Source organism: Mustela nivalis, assembly GCF_964662115.1.
Source record: "Mustela nivalis genome assembly, chromosome: 19".
Taxonomy (NCBI): Eukaryota; Metazoa; Chordata; class Mammalia; order Carnivora; family Mustelidae; genus Mustela; species Mustela nivalis.
The window spans coordinates 44,009,201-44,025,539 of NC_139038.1; positions in this window are offsets into that span (position 1 = coordinate 44,009,201).

The following is a 16,339-nucleotide window of genomic DNA, read 5'->3' on the forward strand; positions in this document are numbered from 1 at the left end:
TTATGAAGAACTCATTTCTGATTTTGGTGAATCTTAGCAGCATGAAATTCTGCAATTAGAGTGTTTTTTTTTTCTTTATGGAACATTTGTGAGGATTGTGGAATGTGGCTGTCCAGACTAAGTGAAATTCGGTGTAATGATGTTTCATAGATTTTTTGTTTTTTTTTTTTCTCAGTACTTTAGGGTGTCGTAAAAGTTTCAGTATACAGTTTCTGTTTATTGCCATTACTTTGTGGATAAAAGCTTAAAAAATATCACATTGAAGGATATTATGTATGTGTAGACACATATGCAGGTTGGGATTTTCAACGCTGGGTTGCATTTAATTGAAGTTCACTGAAATTCATGGAACTGGATGATTTCTTGGTTCCGGCAGTTATGCTGTGATTTATGTCAGTTTTGGTAGTTTCTAATGCAATAATGAAATATCTTGATGCCAAATTAATTGTCTAAAGTTTATTGAAAATAATTTATTGGTAATGTCTCACTCCTCCACCCCCAGGATATGTCAGTAGCTATTTATACATTTCCAAATCTCTGAATAGGAAGGTTTTCTCTGTTAAAACTTGTTGGCAAGAGTATGTGTAGTTGGAGATGTCGGGTGGGTCAGTTGGTTAAGCGGATGCGTTTTGCTCAGGTCATGATCCCAGGGTGCTAGGTTTAATTCCCTCATCGGGCTACTTTTTAGGCGGGGAGCCTTCTTCTCTCTCTCCCTTTGCCTGCCACCCCTGCCTGATTGTGCTCTCTCTCTCAAATAAATAAAATCTTTTTAAAAAAGTATGTACAGTGGAAATTTCCTTATTTAAGTTATAATTAAGCTTTATATTTTGAAATCCTTCACTAATAATCCTTCATTTATGGACTTAAATATATTTGCCCTTCTCTTTCCCAGTCTAAGAACTTAAACTCATCACAGACTGACCAGATGACTAGATGCAGTAATCCTCCTATTTACAGATCTTTAAGATAAGAGTTTTCTGTCAAAACACCTGGTGTGGAAGGTGTATTCCCTACAGACTTCCTGTACTACAGCCCGAGGGGTCGTCATAGTCTTTGCTGTTTAATTAAGAGAAAGACTCAGGGCTTCGCTTTTTCTTTATGGTTCGTTCTTTTTTTTTAATTTTTTTTTTTTTTTTGGAAAGTGTATTACTGAAATAGTTAATACTTTGTGATGCCCCCAGGTAACGTTTGGTTCTGTTAAAACAGGTGAACATTTGCACTTTTTCATGCTTAGTGTTTATTGAATGGCCATTATTTTTTTAAACTATTTAATTTATTTATTTGACAGACAGAGATTACAAGTAGGCAGAGAGGCAGGCAGAGAGAGAGAGAAGAGTTAGCAGGCTCCCAGCAGAGCAGAGAGCTCCATGCGGGGCTCGATCCCAGGACCCTGGGATCACGACCTGAGCCAAAGGCAGAGGCTTTAACCCACTGAGCCACGCAGGCACCCCTTGAATGGCCATTATTGAGGGAGTAATCGGAACAACAGACGGAGGTGGAGCTTCACTGGGTAACAGGAAGAAGAGTGGGACACCTTATTAAGTCTTCATCTGTAACTTACACTCACCCTAATATGAATGCTGATAAGGGCCACCACTTAACCTGCATTTAATAAATGGGCAGTATATTAAGCCTATTTCATGGATTGTCTCATTTAATCCTTTTAAGGGTATGATACTTCGGGCTCCATTTTGCAGAAAACAAAATGAGCCTTAGAGTTTACATTTCCAGCTGGGTTTATATTGTACTATTGCACTTGACTCAGATCTTTTCCTACTTCACGTTCATATTGTTTTTAATAAATTTTTTTCTGAAAACGGTATTGCCATCACTACAGCCACCAGTCTGTATGCATCATTAGACACCCACTGTAGTGGTCAGATGCCAAATTCTGTTGTTTTATTCTTCCTAAGGTCACTACCACCTTAATTTAAGTCCTCATTCTTTAATTTTTCAGTTCAGTGTGAACTTCATTAATTGCAAATCTCTACAGAACAGACCTACACCTGGACTCTTGGAGTAGCTTTGCTCAGCCAGGTGTCCAGTGATCTCTCTAGGAAACATAGAGCTCACGTAGCTTGTCTGCCTAGAATTCTTGGTTGCTGCCTGATGGCTGCCTGATTGCCTGAGGAGGTATTGCCTTTTTTCCTTGAATGACCTGGGAGGCCTGGTCACGGTCTGGCTCTGTCCTACCTACCAGCTCATCTTTGCCACTTCTTCCCATGCATATTTGGGTTAAACTTGTGTTCCTCAGCATGTTCTCTCATGTCCCTGTGTTTCCTGAAGACTTTCCACCTCTTAGTTTTACCGGTAAAAGCCACTTTTAGATGTAAGACCCAGCTCATTTAAACTCTTTTGGGAAACCTCTTGATTCCTTTTTTTCTGTGGTCATTGAAGAAGTATGTGTATTTTATTTTATGGTGGAATTTACTTTTTACATTTTTGCCCCAGATTTAAATTGGAAGCCCACATGGCCAAGGATAGTGCCTCTGACAACTGTTAAATCTTCAGAGGCAAGGTCCTAATGTGCTACAGCATTTGTACTTTTAGGTATAATTTTAAAGTGTAATCCATTCTCCCAATCTCTAGTTTTAAAGTGTAATCCATTCTCCCAATCTCTATTTTTAAAATGTTTCCTTTTAAAAATAATGTCCTATATTGGTCAGTTTTTTCTGCAAATAGGGCATGTCTATTAAAAATTTTAAAAGGCATTGGGGAGGGCACCTGGCTGGCTCAGTGGGTTGAACCGCTGCCTTCAGTTCAGGTCATGATCTCAGGGTCCTGGGCTCGAGTTCCGCATCGGGTTCTCTGCTCAGCAGGAAACCTGCTTCCCTCTCTTTCTCTCTCTCTCTGCCTGCCTCTCTGCCTACTCTGTCTGTCAAATGAATGAATAAAATCTTAAAAAAAATTCTTAAAAAAAAAGCACTTGGGGGGCACCTGGGTGGCTCAGTGGGTTCAGCCTCTGCCTTCAGCTCAGGTCATGATCTCAGGCTCCTGGGATTGAGTCCCCACAGCAGGCCCCTGCTCCGCGGGGAGCCTGCTTCCCCCCGCCCCAGCCCTCTCCCTTTGCCTCTCTGCCTACTTGTGATCGTTGTCTATCAAATAAATAAATAAAATCTTTTAAAAAAAAGCACTTGGCAAATGACTTAGATACACTGCCAATATTTGTTTACTTCCTCTCTTTAGTTTTAAATTTTACTCTTTGTATAGCCCCTCTTTAAAATTTTGTTTTTATTTAATTTCTTTTCAGTGTAACAGATTTCATTGTTTATGCACCACACCCAATGCTCCATGCAATACCTGCCCTCCATAATACCCACCACCAGCCTTCCCCAACCTGCCACCACCCCACCCCAGTGCTCCATGCAATACCTGCCCTCCATAATACCCACCACCAGCCTCCCCCAACCTCCCACCGACCCACCCCTTCAAAACCCTCAGATTGTTTTTCAGAGTCCATAGTCTCTCATTGTTCATCTCCCCCTCCAATTTCCCTCAACTCCCTTCTCCTCTCCATCTCCCCATGTCCTCTATGTTACTTGTTATGCTCCACAAATAAGTGAATCCATATGATAATTGACTCTCTCTGCTTGACTTATTTCACTCAGCATAATCTCTTCGTGTTCATGTTGATACAAAAGTTGGGTATTCATCCTTTCTGATGGAGGTATAATACTCCGTAGTATGTATGGACCACATCTTCCTTATCCATTCATCCGTTGAAGGGCATCTTGGTTCTTTCCACAGTTTGGCGACCGTGGCCATTGCTGCTATTAACATTGGTGTAGAGATGGCCCTTCTTTTCCCGACATCTATGTCTTTGAAGTAAATACCCAGTAGTGCAATTGCAGGGCCACAGAGAAGTTCTATTTTTAATTTCTTGAGGAATCTCCACACTGTTCTCCAAATTGGTTGCACCAACTTGCATTCCGTCCAACAGTGTAAGAGGGTTCCCCTTTCTCCACATCCTCTCCAACTCATGTTGTTTCCTGACTTGCTAATTTTGGCCGTTGTAACTGGTGTAAGGTAGTATCTCAGTGTGGTTTTAATTGGAATCTCCCTGATGATGAACATTTTTTTCATGTGTCTGATAGCCATTTGTATGTCTTTATTGGAGAAGTGTCTTTTCATGTGTTCTGCCCATTTTTTTGACATGATTACCTGTGTGTATTGAGTTTGAGAAGTTCTTTGTAGATCCTGGATATCAGCCTTTTGCCTGTATAGTCATTTGCAGATATCTTCTCCCATTCCGTGGGTTGCCTTTGTTTTGTTGACTGTTTCCTTTCTTGTGCAGAAGCTTTTGATATTTGACAAGGATTTCTTACATGCAGATATGATTGTGTTTCTTTTTTGTAAATATTGTAGTCTTTGCCTTTATAAAGAGACCATTTGGGGTTTTTATGATTATTGATATGATTTGTTTTAAACCTGTCTTGCTATTTGTTCTCTGTTTTTCCCACCCATCCTCTTTCCCCTTTTCTTCTACTGTCTTTGGCTTAGTTGAATTGGTTTTTGTTTTTAAATGCAGTTTATATCATTTCTTCTTAGCTATAACTCTCTGGTTTTAGTTGTTCATTTAGTATACCTCTTTAGTATGTTATCTAAGGTTATCTTCCAGATTTTTTCCCTATCCAGGTGACCCCTGACCAATTGGGGATTAGGGATGCCAGCCCCATATAGAGTTGAAATCCCAATATAACTTATGAGTCCCCCAGAACTTACGTACTTCCAGCCTACTGTTTACAGGAACACTTACCAATAACATAAGCAGTCAGTTAACGTATTATGTATGCTGTCTATATTTTACAGTGTATAATGTGGTGAATTAAGTAAGAGAAAAGAAAATACGAAGAAAATCATAAGGAAGAGAAATACTGTATGAAAAATACAGTATTTTTCATACCATGTATTTTTTGAAAAGAAATCCACTTGTAATTGAACCCACGTAGTTCAAACCATGTTGTTCAAGGTTCATCTGTAGTTGAAGAGTACAGGTATGTGGCCACTTTCCTGTAACTAGCCTTTCTGCGATAGTGCTGTTGTAATCCTCCGTAAAAAAAAAAAATTTTTATATAGTCAATTATCTTTTAAAGTGATTGGAAAATATAAAAAAAGAAATCTTTCCTATTTTCCCACATACATACCAGTTCTGGTGCTCTCCATTCCTTTGTGTAGAGCCAGATTTCCATGGGGAATGTTTTCATTCTGCCTGAAGGACCTCCTCTAACATTCTTTTTTTTTTTTAAGGTTTTATTTATTTATTTGACACAGAGAGAGATCACAAGTTGGCAGAGAGGCAGGCAGAGAGAGGGGGGGAGGCAGGCTCCCTTCTGAGCAGAGAGCCTGATGCAGGACTTGATCCCAGGACCCTGAGATCATGCCCTGAGCCGAAGTCAGGGATTAACACTCTGAGCCACCCAGGTGCCCCTTCCTGTAACATTCTTATAGTTTGCATCTGCCAGTGATTGATTCTTCTGTTTATTTCTCAGTTTTTATTTTGCTTTTCTTCTGATAACAGCTTTTTGAGCTATAACGCATATATAGTATGGTTCATCTAGTTAAAATGTGTGGTTCATTGGTCTTGAGTGTATTGGCAGAATTATAAACTGTGGCCTCATTTCATCACCCCCAAAAGGAATCCCCTGGTTTTTCCTTGTCACTGTTCAGGGTGCCCCCAGTCCCAGTGCACACAGCCATCCCCAGTGCTAGGGAACCCCTGATAAACCCTCTCTCTAAAGATTCAGGGTTCTGGGTATTCTGTATAAATGGAATCAGATGACATGTGGTCTCTTGTGACTGGGTCCTTTCACTATCATCATGTTTCTAAGGCTCACCTTGGAAACATACATGTTGTAGCATGTATCAGTACCTACACCTGTTAATAGCCAGATGATATTCTGTTGTATAGGTAAACCACCTTTTGGCTATGAATGAATAAGGCTGCCATGAACGTGAGTGTACACGTTTTTGTATGGATCCATGTTTTAATTTCTCTGGGATTTAGGCTTAGACTCGGAATCACTGGGACAAATGGTAACTCTTTAACCTTTTGAAGTATAGGCTGTTTTCCAATGTGGCTGCACCATTTCATATTGCCAACGGTATATGAGGCTTGCAGTTTCTGTCCTTGTTTTGAAAGACGTTTTCAGTGGGTATAGAATTCTGGGTTCAGTTTATTCCTTTCAGTACCTTAAAGGTGGTGTTCCACTGTTTTCTGGGTTTCATTATTTCAAATGAGTAATCTGCTGCCATCTTCCACCCCCGCCCTTTTTCCTTGTCTACAAGGTGTGCTTAGTCGCTTCTAAGATTTCTCTTTATCCCTGGCTTTTAGCAGTTTATGATGGTCCTTGGTGTTGTTTTCTACATGTTTCTTGTGCTTAGCGTTTGTTGAGCAGCACTGAGCTTTCTACTTAAAGCCTGTAGTCTGTTGGGAAATAAATAAGGAACATTTTTATAAAATGAACTAATGTTCAATCTACATTACTAATGACTATAGTTGCAGCTGGCCCAGAAGAGCTAGAATTCTTTGAATTGCCCTGGGTACTGTTTTTCCTCCATGGCAAAATTGCTTTAGAATGGACCTTAGAGATAATTTTATCCAGTCATTACATCCAGGAATCCAGTGAGCTTAAGTGACTGGCCCCAAGTCATGAAACAGGTTAGTAGTAATAGGACCTGGACTAGACTTCTGGACTAGTTTTGTCCTCTTCTGCCAAGTTGTATCACCTTTCTAACAGACCAAGCATTAGGAAGATGATAAGAGGCATTCCTCTGTATTCTGCAGTATGAGTGCTATTATGCCTTAGATTTTATGGTTTCTTTACATTGAAAATTCAGAACTGTGGTAGACACGTGTGTATTTCATAACGAAATAAGAACTGTTTCTTCTCAATTCCAGCTCTCATTTTTCTCTGTAGAAAGCACTTCTGTGAAATACTCCCCGTTACAGTCTGAACTATCTTAGACCTCCAATACTTGGGTGTTGTCATAGGAAGCCCTGTGATTTGGTTTGCACAACAGGGAAATTTGATACAAGGGGATTCAGGGTGTGAATTAGCTTTCTCTTGATTTGTCTGTGGACCTAATGTCTCCCAGTGGGAGAGATGTATGAATGTGGGTGGTGGTTAGTTGTTGTTGCCATCATATGCATAAAACTCCCTAAGATTTCCTTTGTTTTTCAACTCCTTTCCTTTGATTATTCTTCTCGGATGATTTTCTTCATAGATGATTGTGGAGCTCCTGTAGTACTTTGGTAGAGGCGGAATGTTTACATGCTTGTATCCTTTTTGAAGTTTATGAGATTAGCTCTACAAAACATGCATTGGAAATACTAGATTTTCTCGTCATATGGAACATCTGGTTTTCTTGGAGTTGAAGTTTGATCAGTATGCTTATATGATGCTTTCAGAAGTACATTTAGAAGTACATGATGAGAGGATTTGTTAGAGAAGAGTGAATGGAGTTTGGAAAACTGAAATGTTAAAATATTTTAAAGAAAATACTTAAGAAAAGGATGTTTTTTTAAAGGTTAGATATACATATACAGAATAGTCAGATTAATCCTTCTTTGTGTACAGGTCTGTGAATGTTCATGAACTTATTAACCCTGTAATTACAAGCAGTAATAATATTTGCATCATCCCCAAGAGAACCATTTTGTTTTTCATCATCAACAGTGTAGAATTTGTTTGTGCATCCTCAGTATTTGACATTGCTGGTTCTTTGTCCTTTTGTAATACCAATATAATAGATTTAATGGTCTATCTTTGTAGTCTTAATTTGCATTGCCTTAATGACTAATGATAAGTGTCTTTTAATGCGTGTTTTTTTTTTTTAAGATTCAATTTATTTTACAGAGATCACAAGTAGCCAGAGAGGCAGGCCGAGACAGAGAGGGGGAAACAGTCTCCCCACTGAGTGGAGATCCCTAGGTGGGGCTCGATCCCAGAACCCTAGGATCATGACCTGAGCCGAAGGCAGAGGCTTTAACCAACTGAGCCACCCAGGCACCCCATCCTTTCATGTGTTTTTATGCAAGTCACCCATCTATCTCTGGGGAAATGCCTTCAGATATATTTTTTTGCCCATTGCATTTATTACTCAGCTTTCATACAGGTTTTCATATATTCCAAATTACAGTTTATTAGATACATATTTTGCATATTTTCTCTCCTAGTCATTGGCTTTTCATTTCCTTCGTGGTGTCTTTCAGTGGGAGAGGGAATTTGAGGAAGGTGGTTAAAAGGCACAAATGCCAAGTTAGAAATAAGTACTAAGGATGAAATGTACAGCATCATGACCATGAGTCTGTTGTATTATGTATAGGAAAGTTGTTAAAGGAGTACATTCTGAGAGTTCTTACCCAAGGAGAACTTTTTTTTTTTTATTGTATTTAGAGAAAATGATGGCTGTTCCAAACTTGTGTTAATCATTTTATGACATATGTAAATCAAATCTTCATGCTGTTCACCTTAAACTTTTATAGTGGCATGTGTCAGTTATTTCTCATACCTGGGGAAATGCCCTCTTTCATAAAATGGAGATTTTTAATTTTTTGAAACTCAATATATGTATTTTTTTCTTTTGCAGGTTATGCTTTTTATGTTTTGTTGTTTTGAAGATTTTGCTTATTTGACAGAGATCACAAGCAGGCTGGGAGGCAGGCAGAGCGAGGGGTGTGTGGGGAAGCAGGCTCCCTGCTAAGCAGAGAGCCCAATGTGGGGCTCCATCCCAGGACCCTGGGATGAGGACCTGAGCTGAGTACAGAGGCTTTAGCCCACTGAACCACCCAGGCACCCCTGCTTTTTATGTTTTATCCAAGGAATCTTTGCATAGACATGGTCCTAAAGATTTTCCTTTATTTTTTTCTCAGAAGTTTTATAATAACTTTAGTTTTACAATTAGGTATTTAATCCATTCTTATATATGGATAAGAATATGGATTGAGGTTCTTAATTTTTATGTATGGACATCCCACCTTTTTCTGTACCAGTTATTGAAGACTCTCTTTTCTCTAATGAGTTAAATTGGTATCTTTGTTCAAAATCAAATGATCCTATGTATGCGTGTATATGTATCTGAACTTTGTGTTTTTGCCAATACCACACCATCTTTAATTACTATTAGCAGTCATCATAAATCATGAAATCCAGTAACATCAGTCCCTCAGCTGGGTACTACTTTTTCAGAATTTAAAAAAAATTTCTTTCTTACTCATTTAGAGTCTATGAGGTCCTCTTTTTTCATCCTCATTTCTGTGAAATTTGGTGAGATTGTGACTGGATTGCATTGACTCTGTAGCTAGCACTGTCCAGTAGCAATAAGAACTTCTTGTAATGAGGGGGATGTTTCCCATCTACACTGTCCAGTATGGCAGTGATGGACAACATGTGACTTGAGCACTTGAAAAGTGATTAGTGAAATTGAGGAAACGAATTCTAAATTTTATGTGATTTTAATTAAGTGCAAATATAAATAGCCATGTATCTAGCGACTGCTGTGTTGTGTATCATAACTACAGGTCATTTTGAGGAAAATTGATTTTAATATTAATAAGTTTTCTCACCTACAAGCATGGTATAGCTCTTACTCAGTTAAGTCTCTGATTTCTCTCATCAGTGTTTCGTATATTGTAGCGTACAGATCTCCTACATATCTTTTTACATTTATCCCTGAATAGTTAATGTGTTTTTTATGCTATTAAGTTGTACTTTATGTTTTATTTCCAGTTGTTGGTAATATGTCAATAATATTGTATTTATTTTAGTATTTTCATGTTTCAGGTATGAAAGAACTTTGCACTCCTGGTATAAACTCAATTCTTTATTACATTTTACCCTTTTTATGTATTGCTGGATTCAATTTTCTAATTTCTTAAGGAGTTTTGGTTCCATATTCTTGAGAGAGCTGGATCGTTCTCTTGTGTTGTCTTTATTTTTGGTGTTCTGATAATGCTGACTTCATAACACTGAGTTGAAAAGGGTGTTCTTTTGGGAAGGAAGAATTGGTGAAGAATTCTTTCTTAAATTTTTGGTGGAAATTCACCAATGAAGGTGTCTTGGTGGGGGTATTCTTTTGGTTTTGTTGTTTTAATTGTTGAAGTCTTTAAGTACAAATCATTTATTTTAAATATATATAGGTCTTGTACTTCACCTATTCTTATGTAATCTTTGATAATTGGAGAAATTCTTTGAGACATCTCATCTAAGCTGTCACATACACAAATTGTAAGTTTCCCTTATCCTTTTAATATCTATAAGACTTGTAATGATGTCTTTTTCTTGATTCTTGGTAGAATTTGCATCTTCTTTTTTCCTTTGAATTAATGTAGTTTTCCGATTTTGAAACCTTTGGAAAGACAATTTTTTACACTAATAGATAAAGACGAAGTAATACTCATTCCCTAAATTTAAGAAATGTTAACTCTTTTTGTGCATTTGATTTGGACAGTTTTTTTTTTAAATTAAGATTTTATTTATTTGCCAGAGAGAGAGAGAGAGTGAGTGAGCACAGGCAGGCAGAGTGGCAGCAGAGGCATATGGAGAAGCAGGCTCCCCACCGAGCAGGGCGCCTGATGTGGGACTCGATCCCAGGACGCTGGGATCATGACCTGATCCAAAGGTAGCCACTTAACCAACTGAGCCACCTCAGTTGGATAGTTTTTATTAAAATATTCAAACACTGAACAATTTGCAGGAGTTGAAACAGTGAGCACGTCTTCTTTTTCTCCCTCAGTTCCTTTCCGATCCACCGTTACTGAAGAAGATCTATATCATTCCTTTGCATATTTCTGTATTTTTTGGTACATATTTGTATGCATTTATCATCTGCATAAACCTTTTTTCTAGTTGGAAAATCTGTCTAAATGGTGTACTTTACGTATCTTTTTGCACCTTGGGTTTTTTGTTTTTGTTGTTGTTGTTGTTTGACTTAGCTTTGTGTGACATACAACCATGTTGATACTGGATCTAGCATGCATAAACAGAATTCCAATTTTCTTGTAGAATACCAACAGTTTGGGGTTATCAGGTTTCAGGTCTAGAAAGAGATTGGAAAATGGGAGGGTGGTAAATGGTATTCGAATCTTTTACTGTACATTTTCCTTATCCAGAAGTATAAACTTCTTTTCGTATGTTTGTTAGCTGTTTGAAATTCTTCTGTTTGTTAACTGTGTTGGAGTGTTAAAAAAGTATAATCTTCTGGACATTGTTCCCAGAGTTATAATTTGAACTTTGGTGTCCCTTTCATTTAGTGCCTTTATACACTTTTCTTATGTTTTCTGTCCTTTGTCTTGTTACCTGTAATTTCACGGTGCAAAAGGACCAGAGTATGTGCCCGTCTTGATTTTCTTTCTTTTATAAGTTTCAGGTAATGTAAGGATGTTACAAGTATTCAGATGGCTCCTTTACTGTTGCTTGTTACTTTGAAATGGGAAGGAATGCTTCTCCACCTTTACTCTCTGCCTTTCTTTTTCTGGCAGCATCCATTGCATGTGAAGACTTGCTGGGTGCCATCAGTAGGTCACCAGGTGGAAAGGGGATAGCTTTGCATGCTTTATGTGGAGTTAAGAGACAAATCAGGCTCCCAAAAGATTTCCACTAACCAGATATCCTATCAGATGGGAGTTGAAGGTGTCAAGGTGCTAAGAACCTAGTTTGGTGATTTGAACTGAGTTGGAAAACTTGGAATTAATAATAAAGTGTATGCCTTTGTGTGTGTACTACAATCTCGAAGGCATGGCTGCATCTGTACCATACCTTTCTTTCTTTTTTTTTATTAATTTTTTATTTTTTATAAACATATATTTTTATCCCCAGGGGTACAGGTCTGTGAATCACCAGGTTTACACACTTCACATCACTCACCAAAGCACATACCCTCCCCAATGTCCATAATCCAACCCCCTTCTCCCAAACCCCATCCCCCCAGCAACCCTCAGTTTGTTTTGTGAGATTAAGAGTCACTTATGGTTTGTCTCCCTCCCAATCCCATCTTGTTTCATTTATTCTTCTCCTACCCACTTAAGCCACACCTTTTTGATTGAAGAGATTGTTCCAGGGTTTTTGGTTAAAAATTTAAATCCACCTCTAGAGATTGTTTTTTGCAGCTCGATGTAGAAGTTTTCAGTGCTGAATTTCTTTCCTGTATTTGTTCTCTGGTGTTTAAGAATCAGTAGCTAATGGTTTTTTGAAATCACTTTTCTTTGGTCTGCTGTGTGGAGAGTTTATACCCCATAAAAAAGATTCATATATTGCAAGACTTCAAACGTGATGCAGCCTCAGAATATGTGAGCTACTGGTATTCTGTAGAGGTAGCAGTGCAAATATGCTATGTTGAAATTTTTTTAACTTTAAAAAAATTTTATCTTGAAATACTTGTAAATTTATATGCAGTTATAAGAAATACTAGAGACATCTCACATCTCCTATAACCTTTATCCTGTTTTTCCCAGTGATAATGTCTTTAATGACTGTACGAAACAGTAACACATCCAGAAACTTGACACTGACACAATCCAGACTTTATTTAAATTCCCAAGTTTTACTTAGACCTATCTGTGACATTGTCAGGTAGAGGAAATGAGAAAGAAAGAGAGTGTATGCATAATTAGTTGTAGGTAATGTCACCATACATGTAGTTTGGAATGCCACCATCACAGTAAAGATACAGAGGAAGTCCGTCACAAGAATCCCTACAGCCCAGTCCTCTGCTCCCAGCCTCTTCAGCAACCACTCATCTGGACTCTCTCCAGTGATGTTGTCATTTCAAGAAGGTTTTGTAGATGGAATCCTATATATGTTACCCATTAAGAGTGGATTTTTTCCACTTAATCATAATTTATTTAAGGTGAATTCAAATTGTGTGTTTTACTAGTTATCCCTTTTTACTCTTCAGTTGGTATTCCATGCTGTGGACATACTGTGGCTATAATATCCACCCATTGTAGGGTATTTGAGTTGTTTTCAGTTTTGGGCTATGATCAGATAAAGCTGCTAGAAACACTTACGTAAAGGTTTTGGTGTGAAAATAGGTTTTTCTTTCTTTAGAATAAATGCCCAAGAGTATACTTACTGGGCAATGTATTGACTGTGTTTTGGCTTTTTTTTTTTTTTTGACCATGTATATGAGAATGAAATACCTGCTGTTAGACATTGCTAAACAATACACCTTAAATGGAAAACTTTCATCTTAAGTTCCTTTTAATTCTATTACAGTTTGTGTTTGAAAATACAATCTTTTGCCTTTGGTAACTGTGAGAATTTGTTGAAAACTAAATTAGCTTCTACTAAAAATTTTGGAGGGTTGGGTTTTCACTTATAACAGCATTTTTTAAATATTATTATACACAATTCACCTGTCAAACAATTTAGCGAGTTTATACATGTGTCCATTAAACAGATATTTATGGAGAGAGAGAGAGAGAATCCTGAAGCAGACTTCCCACTCACGATGAAGTCCAACGCCGGGCTGGATGCCAGGACCCTGAGATCGGGACCTGAGCTGAAACCAAGAGCTGACCGTGTATACCATTTGGTTTAAATGGTAAAGATGTTTCTTAATTCCCAAGATACCCATTGAAGGGCAAAGGTCAAAATCCCCCCCCCCCTTGAAGCCCTGGGGACCTGGGTTCCCTGAGGCAGCGAGTCAGCAGCCTAACTGCCTTCTTTCTCTGCATGGGCTGGCATGTCCAGAGTGCTTCCCAAGTAGAGTGTGGTGAGCATCTTTTCAGTTTTTGTTTCAACATCCAGTCTGTTGTGGATGATACTGTATAACATACAACAAAAAATATTTCCTAGAAATAAAATGCAAGATAACCTGTAAACTACAAGCTCAAATGATTTATTAGGAGAATCAATAGACACAGAACTCCTATACATTTCTAAATGCTGCTCAGGTTTTGTTCTTAAGATAGTTACACTTTAAGCAACAGGGCTATAGAACCCAGATTTTATCTTCCCTTCCCCCTTTTATTCGCCATCCCCTTTACCCAAGCTCCTCACCCTGGAGCTGAATAAGTCCATTTTGGGGGCAATGTTTGCTCGTGCCTTCCTCTCCTGCAGTCAGTCTGTGAGGTCAGTTTATAAGCATAGAGAGTTTTACCCACACAGGTTGGAGATGAAGGGAACATGGTAAGTAATACGTCTTTATTTTATTTCATTTTGCTTGGACATTTATCTGCCCCATATTCTGACTGCAAAATATTATAGCGTCTTGATCTCGCATGTTGATGTTGAGCTGAGTCCTCAGTAGTTTGCACCTGGGCACGAAAAGCATATTTCGAAGAGGAATATTAAGATCTGATGTTTTGATGTAAAACACTTGTCTTTCCTGTGTACAATCATGGGACATTTTATGGTAATCTTTAAAGATTTCATTTATTTATTTATTGGAGAGGGAGAGCATGAGTGGGAGAGCCAGAGGGAGAGGGAAAAACAGGCTGTCATTAGAGCAGGGAGCACATCCTGACCTGAGCCAAAGGCAGATGCTTTACCGACTGAGCCACCCAGGTGGCCCAAGGGACATTTTTATTTCTAAGATCTTTATTTCCACCATTAAATCATTAAATAGACTGTAGTTACTTTGGTTCCAGCAGGTTTAAGTTAAAAAGAACAGAATGCGAAAGTCTTGATTTCTCCCATGAGTCCACAGGAAAATCACTGACCCCAAAGAAGAGCAGCCGAGTCCTCATTGGCTCTTCTCCTAGGGCGGGCTCTGCAGGGATGCTTTCTGATCTCACTGAGCGATAACTTGTCTCTGTGTCTCTGTCTCAGGATATTTTGCTTGAGTCTATGGCATCAGTCAGCTGGTAAGGGCATTTCTGCAGAAGACAGAATGTCATTGTCAAATTCTAAATCTTGGGACTGGGATGGAGACCACCTTCTGGAGATTAAAGGTAAGTGAACATTCGCCCTCTTCTCTTTTTTTCTTTTTTTTTTTTTTTCATTCATTCACCCTCTTCATTCTCGAATTGTTTCATTTGTGAAGGTGGCCGCCTGGTTCAAAATGTTAAAAATGTATTAGGAGGTGACTGCCTCTCTCCCACGCCTGTCCCCAGCTACTTGCGCCTGCTGCCACCGTCAGCCACGTACTTGATGTCACCGGGTCCCTGGTGAAGAATGGGTGCCTGGCTTCTCATCCTTTGCTGTTATCAACAGGGCTCCTGATAAAAACCCTTATCGATGTGACCTCTGCATGAGTGGAAGACCCTGTCAGTGGGACTGTGAGCGCTAGACCCCTGTGTCTGCTGTATTCACAGTCACGAAGATTTTATTGTCAGCGTGACAGTGTCTTCAGTTTAGAGATGTGCAAGGCTGGTGATAGTGATATGTACAAAGGCCTTTCATAGCTGCTCCCTGATTTCATCCCTCACCTGCTCGGTTAACGATCAAGAACAGTTTTAACTTCTCTCACAGGAAATGAGACGGGTCCAGTTAGTGGCAGAACCAGGACCGAATAGACTTCAGGTCCCACAAGTCCAGGTTGCTTCCATGTTTCTCTGTACAGAGCCTTGTGCTTGCTCAGGGAGGTCTTTGTGGTCCATCAGTCAGTGGTGCCTGTACCTCAGTGGCCATCATGTGGCGGAAGGAGCTGGATCAGAATGCAGGGGCAGATCGTGTGCAGTAAGATCAGATGCGACTGGAGAAATGCCTCCTCTCAGCCCCACGTCCTTTCAAATTGGTCCCAAGGTTTGTTTTCTCCTTCGTGTCATATAGTTGGGTTGATCAGGAATACATCTGACATTTTCATTTCTGGTCCAGGTACACTGAGTCTTAGATACCCCTTCCAAGGATAAGGTTATCTGCCAATAATAAGGTCGGCAAATAGCACAGTGTAGAACAGATTTAGTGGAGGTGTTTTGGATCAGTCCAATGGGTTTTTTAAAAAACTCAAGTCCCCTTGAAACAAAAGAATGTCTGTTCCAACCATCTTCATGTTCATTCCCTGCTAGAGGGTAAAACTACTTGACACTTGCCACTTGACAATGGCAAGGTCTCCAGTATCTTGTAGGTCTTCCTTAGCATAGGAAAGTTCTTTTGAAACCCTTCCCTCTCCTTGCCTCCCCCAACTTTCAAGGGTGTATCAGTTCCTCCCACAACACAGATGCCATTCTTTCTGTGCACGGATCCTGTCCCCGTGCTTTAATAAAACCACCGTTTTGCACCAAGGAAGTCTCAAGAACTCTTTCTCGACATCGGCTCTGGACCTCACCCCACCAAACATCACCTACATTCCAAATCTCTATGACTGCTCCCCTGTCTACCTGCCGTTTGGCATTATTTCTATCTTTTCCTACAAATGTCGGCAAAGGAGGCACTGCTAGGCTTTAGGGGACTCTGGA